We start from the raw sequence: 21,118 nt of genomic DNA, 5'->3' as shown, positions 1-21,118 counted from the left end.
GGGGATAGAGGTTTTCAAGCTCGGCAGGGGGGGGGCAGGGATACATCCTTTGCATGGGTGGTGGCTCGTCAGAGGGGGGGGGGGGCAGACTACCCCCTCTGCCTCCCGTAGGTACGCTAGTGGTTCAAATTATGATCATTTTGAGACCGATAAGTTTACCAGCATTAGATTTGGGCAACATAACACTGATGGGGCGAGTTCAAACAGCATGGCCCGCCGTACAAAAATTACTATGACAAATAGAAACTGGAAAGTGGGAGCTTAAAATATGAACCCTTTATTAGGTATTGAAGAATTCAATAAACAAAATTAACATATAATATTTATTATACATCATATACAAATATAAAGCATGAATTTATAGACTTTAGCAATGTTGGTTGTTTCATTAATATTTATTACCTATACCATACATTTTATCATTTTAATGCTTACTACCTTAACTATGTAAAATGAATTTTTTTTTCAAAGAGAGACGGCTCCAGGACAAGATAACTCGTTTCTCAGTTAAATGATACACAGTAAACTGTTTTAGCACGTTATTTAAGCTCGTCACTCAAACGTGTTGCTTAAACTTTTAATAATTCTTTAAGATTTTTGAAATTGTTGAAACTTTTTGTAAACAATTGTTTCAAACTTTAAACCATAGTTCTTGAATGACGGGCTAAAAATTCCAATCAGCGTTTGTGCAATGCAGGGGTATTATTACAGTTACACGGCACAGACCCCCTTTCTAATACCCCCTTTACTTTTCTTCTCTATCCTTCTTCCCTTTTCTAATCATGAACGATCACCCGACCTCTGTGGCACCTTTCAAATAAAGATTGGAAATATCATTATTTTCTATATTTTCGTTATGTGATGATGATAATCAGTACTCTCGTACATAGAATAGAATTGTAAATTGAGCTCAAACTATTTGCTAATATTTAATATTGATAGTATCTCTATCTTTTTTGAAAGTTTTATTGAGTATGCATGATTATGATAATGAGTAATATGATGAAATAACAATATCAAATAGAAAACAAAAATACGGAAAAAACCCTGAAATCTGATCCTACGTGGAATTATGTTTTGTATTATTTTCCTCCCATAGCATTTTGGGGTCAAATAAAGTGCCTTGTTAAGGGCTTGTCGTTGCACATCATGAAATTCAAAATCAATCATTCTTTATCCTATAAATGGTAAGATAATCAATACACATACAGTGGCACTTAACAGAATACCTAAGAAAATATTCTACTCAATAAAATTATTATAAGGGATAAAACCAATATAGCGACAGTGGTGACGAAAGAGTAATCCGTCTCCTAAAAACACATACAATAGGAGAGGCAAGAGCAAAATATAGTTCTTTGTAAAACACATTATTTACACATTCATCCATTTTTGCACGATCTGAGGGTTCTCTGTTTCTCAATTCCTGGATTCCAAAAACACACAAGATATATGGGTCCGTTTCAGGTCAGGCGAGGCCATGTTTTACAGAGGTTCACTGAGCTCTGGCGTACAGAATTTTAAGCTTGGGAATATCAGCTTTATTCGTCGCTACTCAGAAAGTCACGGGTGGAACTACATGTTTATATCGACGAACGGAAAGGAACGTTAACAAGTGTTTCAAGTATGAACGTAAATGTACACAGTCTTAGATAGGAGCTGAATTAATAGCGGAACTCCCGGCAACCAGAATCGTGGAATCCTTTCCTGCACCCGTGGAAGCAGTTGCCAAGCTTGTAGGTTGGGAAGAAAGTATGGCAGAAACTGCAGTCGCTGACGCAGACGCGACGTCGATCACGGCTGAAAGCTTCACCACCCCTCGTTAACCGGGAGAAGACGTCATCATTGTCGCCCGTCTTCAGCGCGTCCCACAAATCTATCTGTTGGTCATCGATATCGTTGTCGCCTTGGAGTTCGCCAACGTTCTGTTTGTCGTATGTTGGGAGAGCATAGCTCTGGATCAGGACCAAGAGCGAGCATATCAGGAGAAGGTATTGTGATAGCGTGTTCATTGTGAACTGTAGAATGAATCAAACGATAGAAAGAGAGAAAATGCAGAAAATATAATTCACTGAAGTAGAATGCAGAAAATACACACACACACACAAATCAAAACAGAATACATTAGTCAATTAATAAAGTTCAATAATCAACGACAGAAAGAACATAACTCTAAAGACTTTAAACATCATGTACGTTCTTAAAATGTTGGGCAACATACTGTCCACAAAATAATTGGTTAAACATTTATTAAAATCTGGGTAGTTTTCAAAAGAATACTGTGAAGTTTTCACCAAAAGCACTTATTATGGTTTTAAACTACCCCAAATTGGATAATGTTTTAACCAATTGTTGCGTGGACAGTATGTTTCTCTACATTTTGAAGAGTGTTTAGGTGTATGATTAATAATAAAGGACCGAGTAGGCGTCCTTGTGGGACACCACAATCGACTGGTCGTAATAAACGACCTGTTATACTGTATCTGTCCACATTGTTTCCTGTTTGATAAATAATTCATGAATCCTTCCATAGATTTCTGGGGAACATCCTAGGGTCTCTAGCATGCCTATAGTATGGCACTCCGTCCACACACTGTTAAAATGTTGGGCTGTCCACACAACAATTGATTAAAAAAATTATCAAACTCTGGGTAGTTTTCAACAAATTAATAATGTTTAATTTTCACCCTAATCACGCATATTTGGTTTAAAACTACACCGAATTGGATAAAGTTTTAACCAATTGTTGTGTGGGCAGTATGTTGCCCAACATTTTTAAGAGAGAGTGGAAGAATATTATGGTTGACTTCACGTGTGTTTAAAATGTCTGTAATTGTAACAAAGGAAATTCCTTCAAAAACATTAGTATTATTAATTTAGTAGGCCTACTATATACCCGCACGTAGTAAAATGTAAAAAGTTAATAGTATTGCATTGACCAGAGGATTAACAACAAAATTTATTTAGGATGGTGACGGCTGAAAATCCCGTAACTTCATTTCCTTCTAATCTATCACAATATTTTCCTCTTTAGGGAAACAAAATATTGTAAATGGTTTAGAAAGAAAATTCATTTGTTGCTGTTCATTTCCATTACTTTGTGTTTCGTCCTGTTATCTGTTAAAGGTTCTGTGTTTTTTTAATTTCCCATGCGTTTCTCATGTTGTTTGTGAGGTAAATTAGATAGAAAATTTCTTTATCCTGATAAATCAATTTGTTAGATTATTTTTGTATTTTGTGTATTTGTCTCAGATCTTGTTATTTGGACTTGTTTTTTGTAAACATAAAAATCAGTCATAAAAATAATACTATCGTAACAATCACAATAATAAGAATACACTGGATTAACAAAGAGGTCTAATCATCATGTGTGATGCAGCTGCAGAAGTTCTCATGATGAAAAGGTAGATCATTTTAAAAGTAAGTAAAGGTCTAGATGCTATTCATTTCACACACCTGGGTCCAGTACGTTACGATAGATTCAATCTCACAGTGAGAATGGTTTTATCACTCCCTTGTTTTATATTTTGTATAAAAATGGTAGTGATACATCGTAAGCTGTGACAGTACTGACCTACTCATTTAGATAACAATATTATATAAACCATGTTTCACACAACTATATTCGCGGTAAATTAGGGAAGATATAAATTTAAGACCTATATTGCATGTCAATATACTGGTATGCGAATTCTTTTACAGCGCAGCTCCTTCTTAATATTGGGGGAAAAAATACATTCCGTAATTATTTTTATTCTTGAATATAAAATATCTTTATGTTGAGAAATATTGAATAAATAATGGAGAGATGTAAGAAAAAAAATTTGGGAAAAAATAGAGTGTTATTAAGAGAAATTGAAGAATAAACCCTATTCGCTGAAATCATAAAAATTCGATAACATGCTGGTAAAAGAGCCGCCGATTTTACGTTCGGACATGACTGGATCTAAAGACCACTTCTAAATCATATTACGTCTTATTCATATTTGACAAATAGATTGCCATTTTCAGAACTGGTGTCTGGTTACATTCGTGCCCTTTTGATAATACTCCTTTGGGTCGTATAGCGTATAACAAAGTAAGAAAGGGTTAGGAAGTATACCGGTGCATTTTAGAGCCACCGACCAACGTGCGAGTAGGATGGGGGGGGGGGGGTCTCGATGTCCGGACACTTAAGCAGTTTACCCATATTTGCTCTGGGATTTCTCGTCAAATTACTATAATTTTGAATGGTTACGACTTGTATTTTTTTCCGACATTACATTTACTTTTTGATAATACTGCTTGCAAAATACCTTAAAATTGCCGTTTTGTATGAACAAACAACCCATCCGGACATCTGGGAAAATATTGTATACTTTACCAGAACCAGGAATGGTAGTATGTAGACAACTTTATCGAACATAAGTTATCGTCACGCGATTATTTTTTATAATAAAATACTAAAAATCGGTACCACAAAGCAGGCTCTGTATTCATGCATTCATCTCTGTCAAAGTAAATGAGTTTCTGTACCCCTCATATCACACGCAATAATTTCATGATGTGACATTTATCACTTTAATGGTTGTTATTTTATAACCTATATAATCTCGTGCTTTATTCCATTCCTTCTTTTCTGGAGCGCATGACGGCCGCTTTATCACGATAATCATTTACACATTAGGCATGTTAGGGTTTACAGATGAAATACATTAAATCAAATCTGCCTTTTCAGCTTCCAGTTAAATTATGATGCTGGTATATTGGCGGAGGAGTGATGGACGCGCGTTGGAAGGCATGTTATTGTGCCTCTTTATTGTATCGTATGGACTCTCTTTCGCCGGCACGCTCCGACTTATCTTCGCCTTCATCCTCCTAGTCGTGCTATATAGAGTAACATGACACGGCCTATTCATTGGGAAATCCATCCAAGAGGTGAGGGATGAGTTGAAGAATGGATGGCCATGGCTCAGCGGCAGGCCATGTCATCATATGGCATTTCATCCACACACGTAGATCATTGTCAGACCTTTTCATCCCCCTTTCCCGGAGAAAAGAAACTCAATAGGAAGAGGGAGAAGTAGTCCAGAAAACGAGAGGTATAAGCTATACCATCTTTTTTTAATTCACGCATGGAGTCGTGATTTGTGTAATGTGATTTACCCATGATTATGCCTCATGATAGACCAATAAAGTTGAAGAAAACTTCTTCGAAAGTAATATACAATTGAAATTATAATTTCATTTATGAGCAAATTTCCCTGTCCATTTCAGGCTCTCATAAGGATATGAGTTTTCGGATATTCTTTGAAATCATTCTGAATAAATCTGAAAAATAAATAAATTGAACTGAGCTGAATTGTTATGCAGTGCGCATACTCATATCTATTTAGATATTGCATGTATATACTATGATTTGTACCATTTACCTTTAGTACTTGTCTATGAAAGATTTGGTAGATTGGTTGCATCAAAACACCTAAACCCCTAAACCAGAGGACTGTTTCATGAACCAAACAGTCAATTATTTGTACTCTCTTATTCATTCTGAGCCAATCAGATGCAAGGATTTCAGTAGCTTATAACAACTGTCAGTGAAAATCACTCACTATTTGTTTCATGATATACTCCCCTGAATACATCCTGGTTGATCAAGCGGGAATTAACATTTCAAATGCTCTAATTTCAAGCTACGACTAGCCTTTGTCATGCTGGTAATTGGACTTACCATGCAGGGACCGCAGAAGCGGGGGGGGGGCTTTTTTTAAACCGTGTACAAAAACGTCAAAATGACCATATGATTGTGACTTTTTGCATGGTCAGTCCCCCCCTTCCCCCACTTTTAAAACCGTTCCGCAACCCCTGCCATGATTATCTGAAAATGTGGGGAAAAAAACAACAACCTTCTTCAGGGGGAAGGGGGTGGTGAGGGAGAACTTTAAGTTCATTGCCAAGCTAATTTTTATGCTCATCAACTTTTAAATCGACATGCACCAACATAATATTGATTAATTCGTACAAATAGGCTTGAGATGCATTAAATACATATTTAAAAATGTATAGAACAATATTTTTGTGTATTTATGAATTATAACAAATATGCACGATGTCAATAGATTTGATTTTTTTACTTTGATGTAAATGATGTAAATATAAAATCAGTACATTAGCTTTACAATACCATGTAATTACCTTGGTTATTTTGCCAAAACTCTATAATACTCTCAATTCTTCTTTGAAGTGAAAATCTTGTAGGTTGATTATATCATGGACCTATTAGGTCCATGATTATTGTCGTCAACCTACTTGTATACCGTCGACAGTCAATGCTGTAATGTTACATTCACTACAGACTCGAAATCGGACGATGATACACTGCAAAAACTGTGGTGTTAACCTGTGTACATAGAGAATCACACCAGTCATTTTACACCGGTGTTTAATTGACAGTGTTAGTTTAACCTCTATAGGTGTTATTACAACACCTTTGGTTGTCACATTTACATACACTCTTTGGCTTTATGTTCAATCTCTATGGTGTAATTTTAACACACCAGGGTGTGGTCCTCCATTAACACCAACTAATGTCAGTTCTAATACCACAGTTCTTTTTTTTACAGTGTATGTCATTCGAAATAACGTAGTCTATTTTCTTTGTTATGACTGTACCAGATACATTAGGATAGTCAAGTGATTATCCATTGGATGGACACCTCCTTAATGTCAATATACTGTAGGTATCAGGTCATCGAAAACGTCCAGACGCCAATACAACGGTACGCAAGCAATCATCATTTAAAATAAAAATGTTTACACGGTTTACAAACTCCATACTGCCTTTGCAGTCACAGTATTTTATCTATTTTCTTTTATTTGCGATACAATTCATAAATAAAACATCACCTTTTTATATTTTTCTCTTTGGAAAAGTTTGTCTATTTTTAATCGTAGTATATAGGATGATAATGATACTTGGTTCTTTTATAGCGCACCACACATAGCAGATTGCATGTCCCTGTGCGATAGATGTATACGACATGACGTTTAGAAGCCTTCTATTGAAGCTTAGATAATATAAAGGGGCAATATTGTTTGCAGAAGTGTAGGATCAATCTCCAAGTTTTATGGACAAGAATATTGTCAACTTTCCTCTCTGAAATCATGACTTCCTTCCCCTAAGGACGTCACTTGGAGCTGTTTGCAAATCAGTAAATATTGTTTGATATCATAGAGGTGATATTGCATCTTCAGTGACGTGTTTTACCCGTAGAGGAAGATGGTTTATTGCTTCATCTTCTCGACCCTTATTTTCAATCCATCCATTCTTTTTGTTTGTATTTGCCATTCGCTATACTAATGCGTATAAGCGCACGGTCTATTCCTCGAGTATTGGAAAATTTCTGACATGGAGATTACCACGAGTAATATGCTGTTATATTTTAATTTCTTCAAACCATGTCCACAGCCCCAAAACTTTACTTTTCAGATCCCAAACTTTACTTTGATGATTGAATCTATATATAGGGTTTTCATAAACATCCAATTCAGCCGATTGTAGTCCAAACTAATGCCACGCTGGTGAGTACCAAGACAATCTGATAGCCACAATGGAATGCACAGACCAGGTTACACAATTATTACAGTCACTTATGGTGTAAACCTCGCCCTAGTCGTGTTAGCAATCTCAGGGTTTGGCTCGCCTAATCTTCATGCAAGTATCCTCTGTGACGGATTCCCATGAGTTTCCGTGCGTATCACGGTTCAACATTGTCAGCCCAACATTGCCTAACATAACCATTCCAATCCTCCCGCGCCAGGGCGGTCGGGGCAGAACATCTCCAAGGAACTAATGACATATATCAGACTGGAGCTGTTATTGGTTGATTCCTTTGGAGTCGGAGATGAATTTGATTACCCGTGAGGACCAGTAAGCCTTTATAAAAAGGCATGCCCTGAATTATTGCATCGTATACGCTGCAGCATTTGATTGCTTCCCGCCAACATCTTTCAAGACGTGATTCGCTCCAAAACACTGTTTTATTTCGGTTGTCTGTATGCATTTTCTCTGATCAATGAGAATCACATTGTTTCAATAGCCTAATTCTTGTTTGGGTGTTTTACATGAGATCGTACTTTACCGCCTTGTGTAATGGAAAGACGATACGCCATGTCACTCCCAACAATGTTGGAATAAACTGAATTCATCATGTCCTCCTAAAATATATTTACATTGTTTTGAAAGTTTTTGTCTTACCTCATTTACGCAAACTAAGATTTCTTAGATTTATTACACCAAAGAAAGGAAAGATCTCAGTCGATTTGAAATGATAATTTATTAATGATTTATTCATCCCGTTTTAGTCATGTTTGTCCAATGTCATGAATGATGAACATGTGATGCAAAAGACACATTTCCTAAAGCCCCTTTCACAATTGACGTACGACCTGTTTACGACCACCTGCAACAGTTTTTTCTTGTTGTTGCACGATCAATCTCTTGGTGTCTTGCGAGCACTCGCAGTCGTTGTAGACGGTCGCACGAACTCGAGGTGGTCGTGACTGGTCGCATCTGAACTTTGAACATATTCAAAATCCAAACACGATCAAATACGATCGATTCACTCGCATCAGATCGTACAATCGGTCGGGCGATCATCGTGTGAGTGTTGTTCAACGTTGTACGACTTGGTGCGAGAGGTGGCACAACTAAGTAGTCGCATTTACTCGACTGGAGGTCGTACAACACTTGCACATGTACAGAGACCAGTCTTGCGACTGGGTGCGATAATATAGGCTATAAGACTGTTGCAAGACCGATCGCAACACGGCTTACAACATGTGAAAGGGGCTTTAGACAACATATGCGATCCCAGGAGAGGTCGCTGACAGATCTCTCTAATACATGTATTTAGGAGTATACTACATTTTGCTGGTAAGATAGCCCTAATGATGTTACACAACTGCCCCAGTATTATATAAAATAAAGGTATGTAAGTTACGCACGATTGTCTGTATCGTTAACTGTTCTTGCACGAATAGATATTAATGACATACCCAAGTTTCCCCGTGTCTAACCATAGTAGGAGTCAATATCTTAAGAGCCTAATCAAATATAATGTTGTAAAATTATAAACCCTGCAGATTATTGCCAACAATAATGTAAATCGAGAATAAATAAAAGAAATGAAATAACATTATGCAGTGAGGCCTATAGGCCCGAAGAAAGTTTGTGTATTGGACAACAGGTCTAAAGCCAATCTCACTACACTGTAAACAAAAATTCTCTGAATTAGTAGTTATCATAATGTATATAAGTAGAACCTGTTATTTGTAATTATTTCTCGATTTTTCTGTAGATTTAACGTGTCTTTTAATTTGCTTGATTTATTTGGCTTCATTGTGCATTTACGAAAATTCACGTATTTCTAGCTTGCTTTGATTAAGTAAATCTAACTCCAATTAGGCCAAGATAATCATTAGTTATAAAATCACGTTGAATGTACTTACATTTTTCAATTAAAGCCTTATATAAGTAGTTCCTGAATATTCAATAAGAGGACATAAATGTTTGATTTTTTTTAAAAATAACTATCAGATCTATGTGTGTTTGAAATTGTTTTGGATAATTGTTTTTTGAATCAAAGGAAGAGCAACATTAAATAATCACTCATCAGAAAATTCCAGATTTCGTTTACGGTTCTCGGAAAATGTTAATATTATTCTCACTGTTTTATTTGTTAGGAAGAACCGGTCGCGTATAAATATAAATTTCAGTACCTATCATGTACAGGTAAGTGACAGTGCAAAAAGTCTAATAATAATGGATAAAAGATGGATAAGATGAAAATTATTCCACTATTAAAAAGTGCGACAATGGGAAGAGGCCTTTCGAATCACGAAAGTCCACTCCCCCATTTGTTTTTTATCAAATAGTTTAGTGATTGTTCAATTATTGAATTAAGTTGTTGTTACTTAATTTACTTGAGTGAAATGGATGCAAAGAAAATAAGCAAATCTGACTGAAAACTGCCAAACTTATAAATATTTGAAAAAAAATTAAGGCAATTTTTTGCCTCAATTTTACTGAGTAATTTCAGTCTTTTTTTTACAGTGAACTCCTTACCATCTCCCTTCTAATGGTTGGTGTAATGGCGGTAAAAACAAAGACCGACTATATGAACCTATATAAGCCATGATCTAAGTCTGAATGTTGCATTGGTAGTTTTTAATAAAACACTTTAAAGGTGATTGCACTTTAACTTATCAAGCGACACTGGCTTAACGAGGTCAAGTTTTTTTCGCTCAATATCAATGTTTTATGGTGGCATATTGCACAGGATTGACCTTAATCCATTCACAGGCTCAAAGACATTTTCAGTAATTTCAACTTAATAAAGCAATACTACATTTTCGAAAGAGGTCAGTTGAGTATTGCAATGCATATATTTCCGTGTTGCATAATATTACCAGCTGAATCAACCACGAAATCCATCAGACACGTTTTGAAATAGGAGTACCATGCACAAATTAACAAGGAATGTTATTCGAAGAATCTAGAATGTTTATTATATAAATGATAAGAAAGCTTTAACGTGTTCAACGTTGAAATTTTTTAAACTAAAAATGAAAGGCCGTTAAATAAATATATCATGGGGAGCGTTTCATCAATATTATCCTGATAACTTTTCTTGATTCTGATTGGCTGAGAAGCACTGTTACTATAGTAACTGTCGGATATAGCAGGACTTGTCGGATAAAACGTCCGGCAAGTCCTTTCGTGAAACGCTTCGTAGATCTGAGATCCTTGATCACGCGATTCGGATTCCTGTTTTTCGGGAGAGGGATTCATCCAGAATTCTTAACATCTCCTTACATTACAATGGAGAGAAAATCACAAACGACCAAAATTCTTAATCTGATAGGATTACAAATTCATCCCACTTTAATGACATTTATAAAATATTGTATTTTCAATTTCTTCCCATTCGTCGACAATAAAGTTTGTTTTAAGTAATGAATAAAGAACATTTTGGGGTACAGCAGTAAGTTATAAACTGTAACCCGATAACCATTCCAGGTTTTGCCATCGCCTCTTTTCAAGACATTTGTAACTATACTTTCAAAAAAAATTACCATGAGTGGAATACTGTTCTCAGTGTTATTAAAAAAAAAAGGCCAAGGTAACTTTACTTTTCCTCTCATGTGCATATGACATTTCTCCTCAGCACCTACCCAGTTTATAATTCTGTCATGATGATATTTAGCATGTTTCTTTCATTTTCTTTATTGATGATTACAATAAATGACGCGACCAATCATTCGCGTGTTCTATTTTCTTTTAAAAAGTGACAAAAGGAACAAGTTCTCCCATTCTCCTGAAATAGACGGTGGTTCATAGGCCTGCATGTCTCGAAATACTCATCCACTTCAGGGGAGCTTTTTCATTGAAAAAAAAGAGTCAGTGATCCTCACTGACAATGTTGCTGTCAGCCAATCAGATGGAAGGATTTCAGTAGTTTATAACAAATCTTTAGTGAAAATCGCTGACTTTTTGCTTGATGAAATGCTCCCCTGATCTTGTTCTCTTCCAGTGCATCGTGTCATAAACAGGAAACTACTCATTCATACGCCTACGCCTTTACAGGGTTGTATCTTTTGATATGGCTCGTATTGAATCAGCATCCCATTTCTCTACTATTGTCCAGATTCGGGACAAGTAATAAATTAGATCATTTATCATTGATATATGATTCGGCTGACAAAAGAAGTAAATTTCTTACAAGCATCGCATCGGGGAAAATAATGGCAAACTACCTGCTCGTCGTAATTCGTATCCCTGGCACAGATTCAGCCATGATACACATCTATTTTTGATATTTACTTGTACAATAGTGTTGGCTTCATATTTATGAATCTGGTGAATATGATGATTATTATTCTAATATTTTGTTTAAAAGTAGAATGAGTGACGTCTGCATGGTAGTGTTCCTTCATCATGCAACAAAATTATATTTAGCTATGATACTTCTGTTTGGTAATAGCAGCTTAAATGCAATCCATGCAAGTCTTGCGATAGGCCTATTTGGTTACAAAAATGCGTTTTTACACGTACTCATCGAGATATATTTTCATAGTAGTTATCGATGACAAGACATAAAAAATGAAAATCCATATTTCATTGTTCGAAATCTGAATAGAAATAATCTGAAAATTTAGTTTTGCCCAGTTAATCGTAAGCACTGCAGCCACTGTGCAGCGCCGGATCGACGATGCTCCCTTCCATTAATCGTTGAAAGCCAAACAAGGTAGCAGCAACTCCAATCTTTTAACGCCTTTTGGTCTGACGCGACTGGGGCTTCAACTCCTGGGGAGCGTTTCATCAATATTTTCATCCGACAAGTTGTCAGATCTGACATCTTTCCATGATTTTGATTGGCTGAGAGGCACTGTTCCTATGGTAACTGTGGGATAAAATAGGACTTGTCGGATAAAACTTCCGACAAGTCCTTTCATGAAACGCCCCCCCGACCTCCCGGTTATAAGACGGACGCTCTACCAACTGATCCAACACATCGATGATAGCTTGGTCTATATAAGTTATATATTCTAGGATATACGCTCATTCCAAAGCAACATAATGGACTTAATAATAACAAATGATAATACATACGATTTATAGCGTCTTTTCCATTTCGATTATTTATTTAATGTCTGGTAATAGATTATATTACATCATTTCTAAACTAAAGTAATCACAATGACTTATATGGTTAGTCATAACCCAAGTCTAAGACCGAGATGAGTATATACACTGACTTATGAACACTGAACTTCGTGAAGGAATGGGACATAACATCCATTTCCATGTTGATTAAACAAAACCGTAACAAGAAAAGAGAGATTACGGTGCTGGCGCCAAACTTTTTCCCCAAGATGTGCCGGCCTAGCTTATAACATGTCAAAAGTAGGATAGTCATAACGTATATGTTAGTTTTATGAATGACGTATGAAATCAGAGTTTTTATAAATCGTGTAAGCCTATTATCTGGGAAAAAATCACAAGTATTCTAGCAGTATTCATTGGATTTGGAAGTCAAGCATGACTGCCTCCCTTCAGATGTTGTAAGAGAGGGACACGCACGCACCACCCCTACAACCGGGTGTTGTAAAGCAGAACTTTTATCCATGCTGCACGGGAACGCATGAACGGCGGGGGTTTGAGGTTCTGATCCCGGGTGTCAAGACATTCGGAAGGTGGCAATAACTTCGGCCCTAGGCGCAAATGATCACATCTGATTTGTACACGCCTCTAAAAACAAACCCCAAAACACACCAACACTTACTCACCCACAAACTCACACACCCCCACACTTGCCCCACTGACATACCACCTACAATGCACCAAAAATACCTTACATGATGCACCTCATTATCTAGAACAGCAGCAGCACTTGAAACATTACACGAATCACTATCCTCTTATAAGGACAGCGTCTATACTCTTTTGGGACGATACAAGTTTCAAAATTACCAAGAAGAGTGTAAAAGAGAGGTGTCACAATTTAATTGGGATATACACGATGTGATTCGAACGACCGTATGCCAACAAAAAATAGATATTGGGAATTCTGCTCAAATGGATTTGGAAGCATCACCCACACAATTCGAATGAAAGTAAACCACGCTTTATCGTTTACGTTCCGCCTCTCATTTTATGCTGCTCATTGAGACTGCTAAAAACTGCGGCCCTGGATATAAGTGAGAACTAATATTATTGCTTTCTTTTATGGAAATCTATTTTCTAAACATTGTATTTGTCTTCCGAAATTTCTCAATGTGTTGTCTTTTTCAGGGGGATATTTATTGCATGTTATTTCATGTCTAGAGAGGGACTCCAGCATAGAAGCCGACCAACGCATCAGTGATTTAAATTCAAGATCAAGCAATGCGTTGATAGCTGTGCAATAGTTTTCTTTTGTAATTCTAGCAGAGGGGAGACAAGCCCCTATACGCCCCTTCCAAAGAGCAAGTACAACCTACACTAACTACATCGCGGTTTTTCCAAGGCCCCTTCTGGTGTTTGCCTAAAAAGCGCAGTTACGGGACATGTGCTTGTCCACGTCTAATTGGTTCAGTTTTGAAGGCATGTTACACGGTAGATGACTCCGCTCACTCGGCGGAGCGCGTGGAAATGGACATGAAGTGGCACTGGTAAGGCACTTGAGAACTTTAATTCAGTAGAAAAGAAGTTAGAGTGTATTTGCCGAGTAAAGGACGGGCTATTTTGACGATGACGGATCCTCACATCATGTACTTGATATTCTGGGAGGCTACGTATTCGTCACCCGTCTCTCTTTCTTCCGTAATGTTGAAAAGACCCCTCTTATCATTATTGAAGAAATGGATGAAAAACTGCGCTAAGGATATCAAACACAAGACTCATACATGTCATTATGGGAACACACTTTCTCAACTTTGGTCTACCATGTGCACCAGCACAGTCTGTAGCACAATATTAATTTGCTATCGAAAGAGTATGGCATTACTTTACTCCATATTATCTTTTTTTAATAAAAAATTATATTAGCATATATCATTGTCGGCAAGTAACGGGTGATTGTCATTTCAATGTAGCGTAGAGGGCCCCATAGCATATCAAATCATTAATCATCGAAAACAAATCTAGTAAAATGCAAAAAGCACTGGTATGCATGAAATAAAACAAGGTGGGCGGTGTTACATTGAATAGGAATCCTTGATTTTGATTGGTCGGCTGTTGTTCAGTATCATTATCATTGAAATTAATAAGGATTGCAAAGTTAATATTTCGAACTTTTAATCATCAGAGCTTTTTAAGAAACAGAGCTCCGTTATATCATTTCCTAATAAAGATCTCACGTATGATTACTTCACGTCTACGCAGATAATGGTGCAAGTACCTCTTGTATACAAAATCGTCTTGGGACTATGAGAAGCGAGAGTATTATGATTAAAATCTGGAGCATTCCTATTGCTTCGGATACTGCTTGGTAGCTTGGTTTTCACGGCACTACTCGTAAATTATACTCATAATAATGTAAGGTAGATTTGTCATTTATTTCTTATCGTTGATTGACATGCCTAAAGCGTATCTCATATTTACTAAAGAACTGCATGTCAAGGCTTTTCTCTTTTACCTTTATATATAAAAATTCTTATTTGACATTGCCCAGGTTGGTATTTATTTTGGAAAGCTGAATTTCCTGAAGTCTATAGACGTTATTTCCTTACCTTAAAAATTTAAATCTGTTCACTGAACTCCAATTACTATAATCTAGGATACAGTAATAATTTCATTAACCATGATTTTGAAGGTAAATTTTCAACGGATTAATGACATTTTTTTCTGAATGTGAATAATTTGTCTACTCAAGGTTTTTTTTTCCCACTTTGGAATCTGATAATGCTTTCAGGGGAAACTTGTCTATAGATATGTCTGGAAATTTTGATGTGTGATATTATCCTAAAGCATTCGGGTTGAGATCAAGAGATTTTGGACTTAAAAATATGAAGAGAGAAGATGAAAGTGTCACAGAAAGAGAGAGCCAAAGACAAAGAGGGAGAGAGAGAGAGAGAGCGAGAGAGAAGTAGGGTATGATGTTAGTAAGTTGTGCGGGGATGTGGGTGATGGAGAGACACATAATGGAGAAAGCTTTGAAAGTATTTGGATGATTGAGCAATTGGTTAAAAAGGATAATTGGTAACTTTGAAAGGCATCAAGGAAGTGATTTAAAATTTGATTGATAGCATCTCATGCAGATATCAACTTAATGATAAAAGGAAAAAAAAATAAAATCGAAATATGTGCTTTGATTAACCCATTGCCTACTGTTAAGTTAAGTTCAGCTTGGTTTATTTTCATTTCAACTCGAGTCAATTTAACAATAAAAGAAATCATTACAAAGATATAAATGAATATACAAATATATACAGTATGACAATATGACATAGGTTAATAAATATTTACAGTAGACACTAAACAATTATGATAATCAACTGGAACTTTTTGATTCCTGTACAAAGTCTATGGGAATCACAAAATTCAGTATTCAACAGGTTAATATGATTCATACACAGATGAAATTCATATAAGAATTAATATTGGTGAGTGGGTGTATGCTGATCTACATAATCATGCCTTAAAAATCACAGACCAATTTTTTTTCACAGGTGCATTTTCATAATTTTAGTACAATAGATCAATGGTCAATTCGCACCGAAGATATTTCTAGTACATTAATTTTTGTAACCGAGCGCTCCGATTTTCACACCATGGAAAATGAGTAAATAAATCGTGAATTTCGTGTATACATTCTCATTTCTGTGTGTATTTTGTAAAGGGAATGAAAAGGGAGACGGAGATATTCTTCAAGATACAGTACAATCTTTAAAATGTGGGAGTTAAGTGTATTCTTACTCATGATGGTATACTAAAAATGCGTCAGTGAAGAGATAGATAAATAGATTAAGAGGGGGAGGAGAGGGGGGGGGCATACCCACACAAATAATATAACTATCAATAAATGATTCAGTGCAATCTTCAGAAGATATGAACATACTGTGGGAGTAAATTGTGTATTCTTAATCATGGGTTATACTAGAAAGGCGTTTGAAGTGAAGAGATAGATACGTATATAAATAGAAAGCGAGGGAGACAGGGAGAAAAACGACACAAATAACATTAATTATGAATAACAATCTGTAGGAGATGTGAACACACTATGGGAGCAAATTGTATATATACTTGTGAAGGTATATTACAACGGCATTTGATATGAATATATAAGTGTATAGATAAAGAGCATTAGAGACATAGAGAAAAAAAACCGACAAAAATAACTGTAGTTATCAAATGACGTTCAATCTTTAGAAGATGTGAACACACTATGAGAGCAAATTGTATACATACTTGTGAATGTATATTACAACGGCATTTGATATGAATATATAAGTATATAGATAAAGAGCATTAGAGACATAGAGAAAAAAAACCGACAAAATAACTGTAGTTATCAAATGATGACGTTCAATCTTTAGAAGATGTGAACACACTATGAGAGCAAATTGTATACATACTTGTGAATGTATATTACAACGGCATTTGATGTGAATATATAAATGTATAGATAAAGAGCATTAGAGACATAGAGAAAAAAAACCACAAAAATAACTGTAGTTATCAAATGATAAAGCTCAATCTTTAGAAGATGTAAACACACTCTGAGAGCACATTGTATACATACATGTTAATGTAAAGGTATACAACAAGAATGTTTGACGTGAAGAGATTGGTGAATACAGAAATCGAGATAAAGATAACGAATGAAAGATAGATATATAAAGACCCCACATAAATAATACAGTGCGTTCGTCAAAAGATATGACAGAAAATATTGTATACTTACTTGTTAAGGTAAACTAAAAAGGCATTGGCGTAAATAGAGGGAAAGAAAGAGAGATAGAGAGAGACCACACCAATAATACCAGAAATATTTAGAAGACATGAACAGACTCCGAGAGTGTATTCTTTACTCTATTCTAATTGAATACCAAAAGGTGTAATATATGAAGAGCGAGTGATAGAATGATAACTAAATTAGGGAAATAACCCACAAATATTGGATGTGAACCTGCGCGCGCGCATGGGTGCGTTAGTATGTGTGTGAGCGTAACAGGTTGGTGTATGAGATTGTGATGGATAGATAGTTAGAGGGAGGATATGAATGACAAGGAGAAAAACAAAGAATGAGAGACAGAAGGAGAGTGAGGAGAAGAGACAGAGTGGAGAGAGAGAGATAAGGAGAAAGAAACAGGAGATACGTAGAGTAAAGGGGAGAGGGGGGTCTCGGCGGCGAAGAACAATGGATCAAGCGGTGCGAAAGCCTTATACTGAAAATAAGATAATTGAGACCGAACCACTTGCAAAAATTATGACATTTTAATGTGCTCGAAAAATTTGATACCCCGACAATCTCTTGAGGCGGGAAGGATTTTGAGGTGTTTCGGTGGGAAATATTGGAATTGGAGGCAGAATGTCTCACACAAAAGATCCCTCAAAGGGCAGATATAGAGATACGGTTGACAGGAATTAATGCCGAAAAGGAAGAATTCATCAAAATACGATTCAAAGTGTTTTCTCCTCGAGTTCCCACTTAAATTCCACTGTGTGTCTTTTTGTGCATTCTTTTCCGGTATTTTTTGTGAAAATTCTAACACTTTTGAAATAAAATTTACTGCCTAAAGTTATCCATGAGATATTACATGTTTCTTTGACTGAACCCTAACCTTAACCTCGTCAAACAATATGAAGTCATTATAATCACGCGGGAATACAATTGAATTTATATTATTAAAAAAAAAAAATTTCTAAAATGAAATCTATAGGACTTTGTGTTGAAATCTTAGTGCATAAAAGGTGACAGAAAAGAAGTAGGAAAAACAAAAACATTCATGAAGAAAGGCTCCCCATACTGTTAAAAAATTTATCCTTAAAATAAAAGAAGTTCCTGCAGCAGAGTCTCGAGAACACCTGTAATCTCACCAGATTGCGTAATCTTACATTTTATTATGTAAAATTACAGGAAATTGGTATTTGGTGTATGGAGCCTTACAAATTTCCTTAAATAAAACATTAAAATCAGGGTTTTTTTAACAGTGCACATGCAATTTTGGACGTCTTGCATCGCACAAGGGGTCTGCAAATTGAGAGGACAGACAAGATGAATGAGGATTACTAACGTGATTTCAACAAAATATAATAACCGAATACGAAAAAGTGAGAATATGATCAAAATTCACATGTAAGACATTTTTGTCAAACATTTCCTCTCTTACACTTAATCTTTTTCTTCACCTCTGATTGAACATATAATGGATGATTGTAGTGTATCATTAGCACTAATGCATCCCTTGGAAATGGATAATGGCAAAAATGAAGGAATGTGATACGAATACAGCATTCTTACCCCCGCCCCAACCGAGGGAACAGAGTGCCCTCCACCCGATAAGAAGGGCGTGATACAAATCTTAATCGCCCATAAAGCATGCCGCCATTGATTTGAGATTGCCCGATATTGTTCTGAGGGATGAAAAATTACTTTCCTCCGACACATCCCTCTTTTCCTACAGTAATTGCTCTCCCGCTAAAGACAGAAAAGAAAGATGAACTTGCAAATAAAATGGGAGGTGAAGTCTTGCTAATCTCTTAATCGTATGAGTATATATTCCTAGTTTTTCTCGTGCATTTTTTAAAACTATTATTCTCTGTGACAAACAAGGGCCTTATCAACTCGAAAAACCCAAAACGATTTATCAATGTAAGCATTTTTTTTCTCTCATCAGATAGGGATCAGTTAATGATCCATGCCTGCTTTATGAAGCAATGAAGAAATTACCAAATAACAAAGTGTCTTTATTGTACCTTAATTTTTGTGCCCCTCTTTTTAAGTAGTTCATTGTTCTTATAGATATACTCTGCGCATGATTAAGAATATAATGTTATTTTATAGTTTATCACTTAGGATAGCGTCATTTATTTTCAAGCGTTTGGGGTGAAATACAAATGTTTGATTCTGATACAACATCATAATAAGATGTGGCACCTTCTCACATTGTAACATAAATAAATCTAAATATTAATATCAAACAATCCTTTTCCGGTAGAAAAAAACAACAACTTTATATAATTGGCCTGATATTTTTTAATTTCTGTAAGATCTACGATCAAATTTTCGAGATCGTCACTAATTGCAATCCTAGAAACTTCCAACGATCAAGTGTTCTATGCATTAAGTTTTATTCGAATAACCCCATTCTTGTTTCTGTGGATCAATGTTACCCAAATCAAGTAGCTTAAGTTAGTTCCCTTCCATTTGTGGTTCTGTGGTCGAATAATCTTCAGGCATGATCACGATATTTACATCATGTACTTTATACCATGTAATTACGTATTCATCAATCGCCCTCAATTTGCGCTGCTTTGAATTTAATTTCTTTAAACATTCTTAATTTCATGTTTAATGTGAGTGACATGTACTTGACAAGTCCATTTACATGACAGACTGTCAGTGAATCATGTATGATATGTTTATCATCTCCATACCACATTCTATATTAAGAGTTTTCCAAGACTGTACTGTGTGGATAGTACTGAAAGCACTCATAAAAGATCTTAAAGTGAAGAATAAAATCCCATGACTCCCCTCCATCTAGCTAATGGAAATCAATTGACATGTCATGGTATTGACAGGAGAGATGGATAGTAAGAGAGGTGGAGAGAGAGGGAGAGGGGGAAGGAGGGGGTTTGAGGTTAGATCCCAATATAAAAGATATTATAATATAGTTCAATAATATTTCATCTGCTTTCGGTTTTAGAGACCTACACAAGTTTAATCGTATTTGAAATTACAACAGAATGTTGCACGTGGTCCGAATATCCTGAATATCACGCATGTAACAACTATTCAAAATTGTTTTCTATCTTCCTTTTTTGTTATTATGGATTTGAAATGTGAAATATAATGACATCAGTTATTCTAAAAGGTTGCTGCATTGAATTATTATCAGTACAGTATGCTATCCATCAATTGCGATACACACTAATATGGTATTATCGTGATAATGTTATCAATACGAAATAGAATTGTGGAGGTGCCGTGGCCGGCGGTCAAAGGCTCCTGACGAGACACATGAACCAGAATGTCCGGGTTCAATTCCCGACAGAGGCATCTTGAGCGAGGCATTTATTAAACTGGACTACTTTTAATCATAGTATTGAAAATAAATGAAAATGATATTGGCATTGATTTTACCAACGTGTGCACGTGCTAAAAAACACCTGGAATGCTACAAGAAATGCCATCAACCTCATTTCGTCCTGAAATGGTTGGACTTCCTAAATGATTCAACTTTCTTCAACATGAGGTAAAAACGCACTAAAAGAGTAATGTATAAATTTTGCGGTCAGTCCCACAATGTCAGAACTGATTGAATAATGAGATGGATCATGCAAATTGGATGCAAGAATTTCCGCAAAACGACACGTACGAACGGAAGACATCAAAGTCGGTGACGGGCGGAACAAGAAAAAAAGACAAAA

General features: G+C 36.0%; 1 long non-coding RNA gene across 1 annotated transcript in view; it reads right to left on the bottom strand.

The window, feature by feature from the left end:
- Nucleotides 1–261: 261 nt before the first annotated feature.
- The window catches only part of LOC121418163, a 30,966-nt gene continuing 10,109 nt past the window's right edge, over nucleotides 262–21,118 (bottom strand). Inside the window, exon 2 of the long non-coding RNA XR_005970429.1 lies at nucleotides 262–2,018. This is a non-coding gene — a long non-coding RNA (uncharacterized LOC121418163). The remainder of the gene's footprint in view (nucleotides 2,019–21,118) is intronic.

Source organism: Lytechinus variegatus, chromosome 7, assembly GCF_018143015.1.
Source record: "Lytechinus variegatus isolate NC3 chromosome 7, Lvar_3.0, whole genome shotgun sequence".
NCBI classification, from domain to species: Eukaryota; Metazoa; Echinodermata; class Echinoidea; order Temnopleuroida; family Toxopneustidae; genus Lytechinus; species Lytechinus variegatus.
The sequence above is the reverse complement of the archived record's forward strand: the minus strand, read 5'-3'. Positions and strand labels throughout refer to the sequence as shown.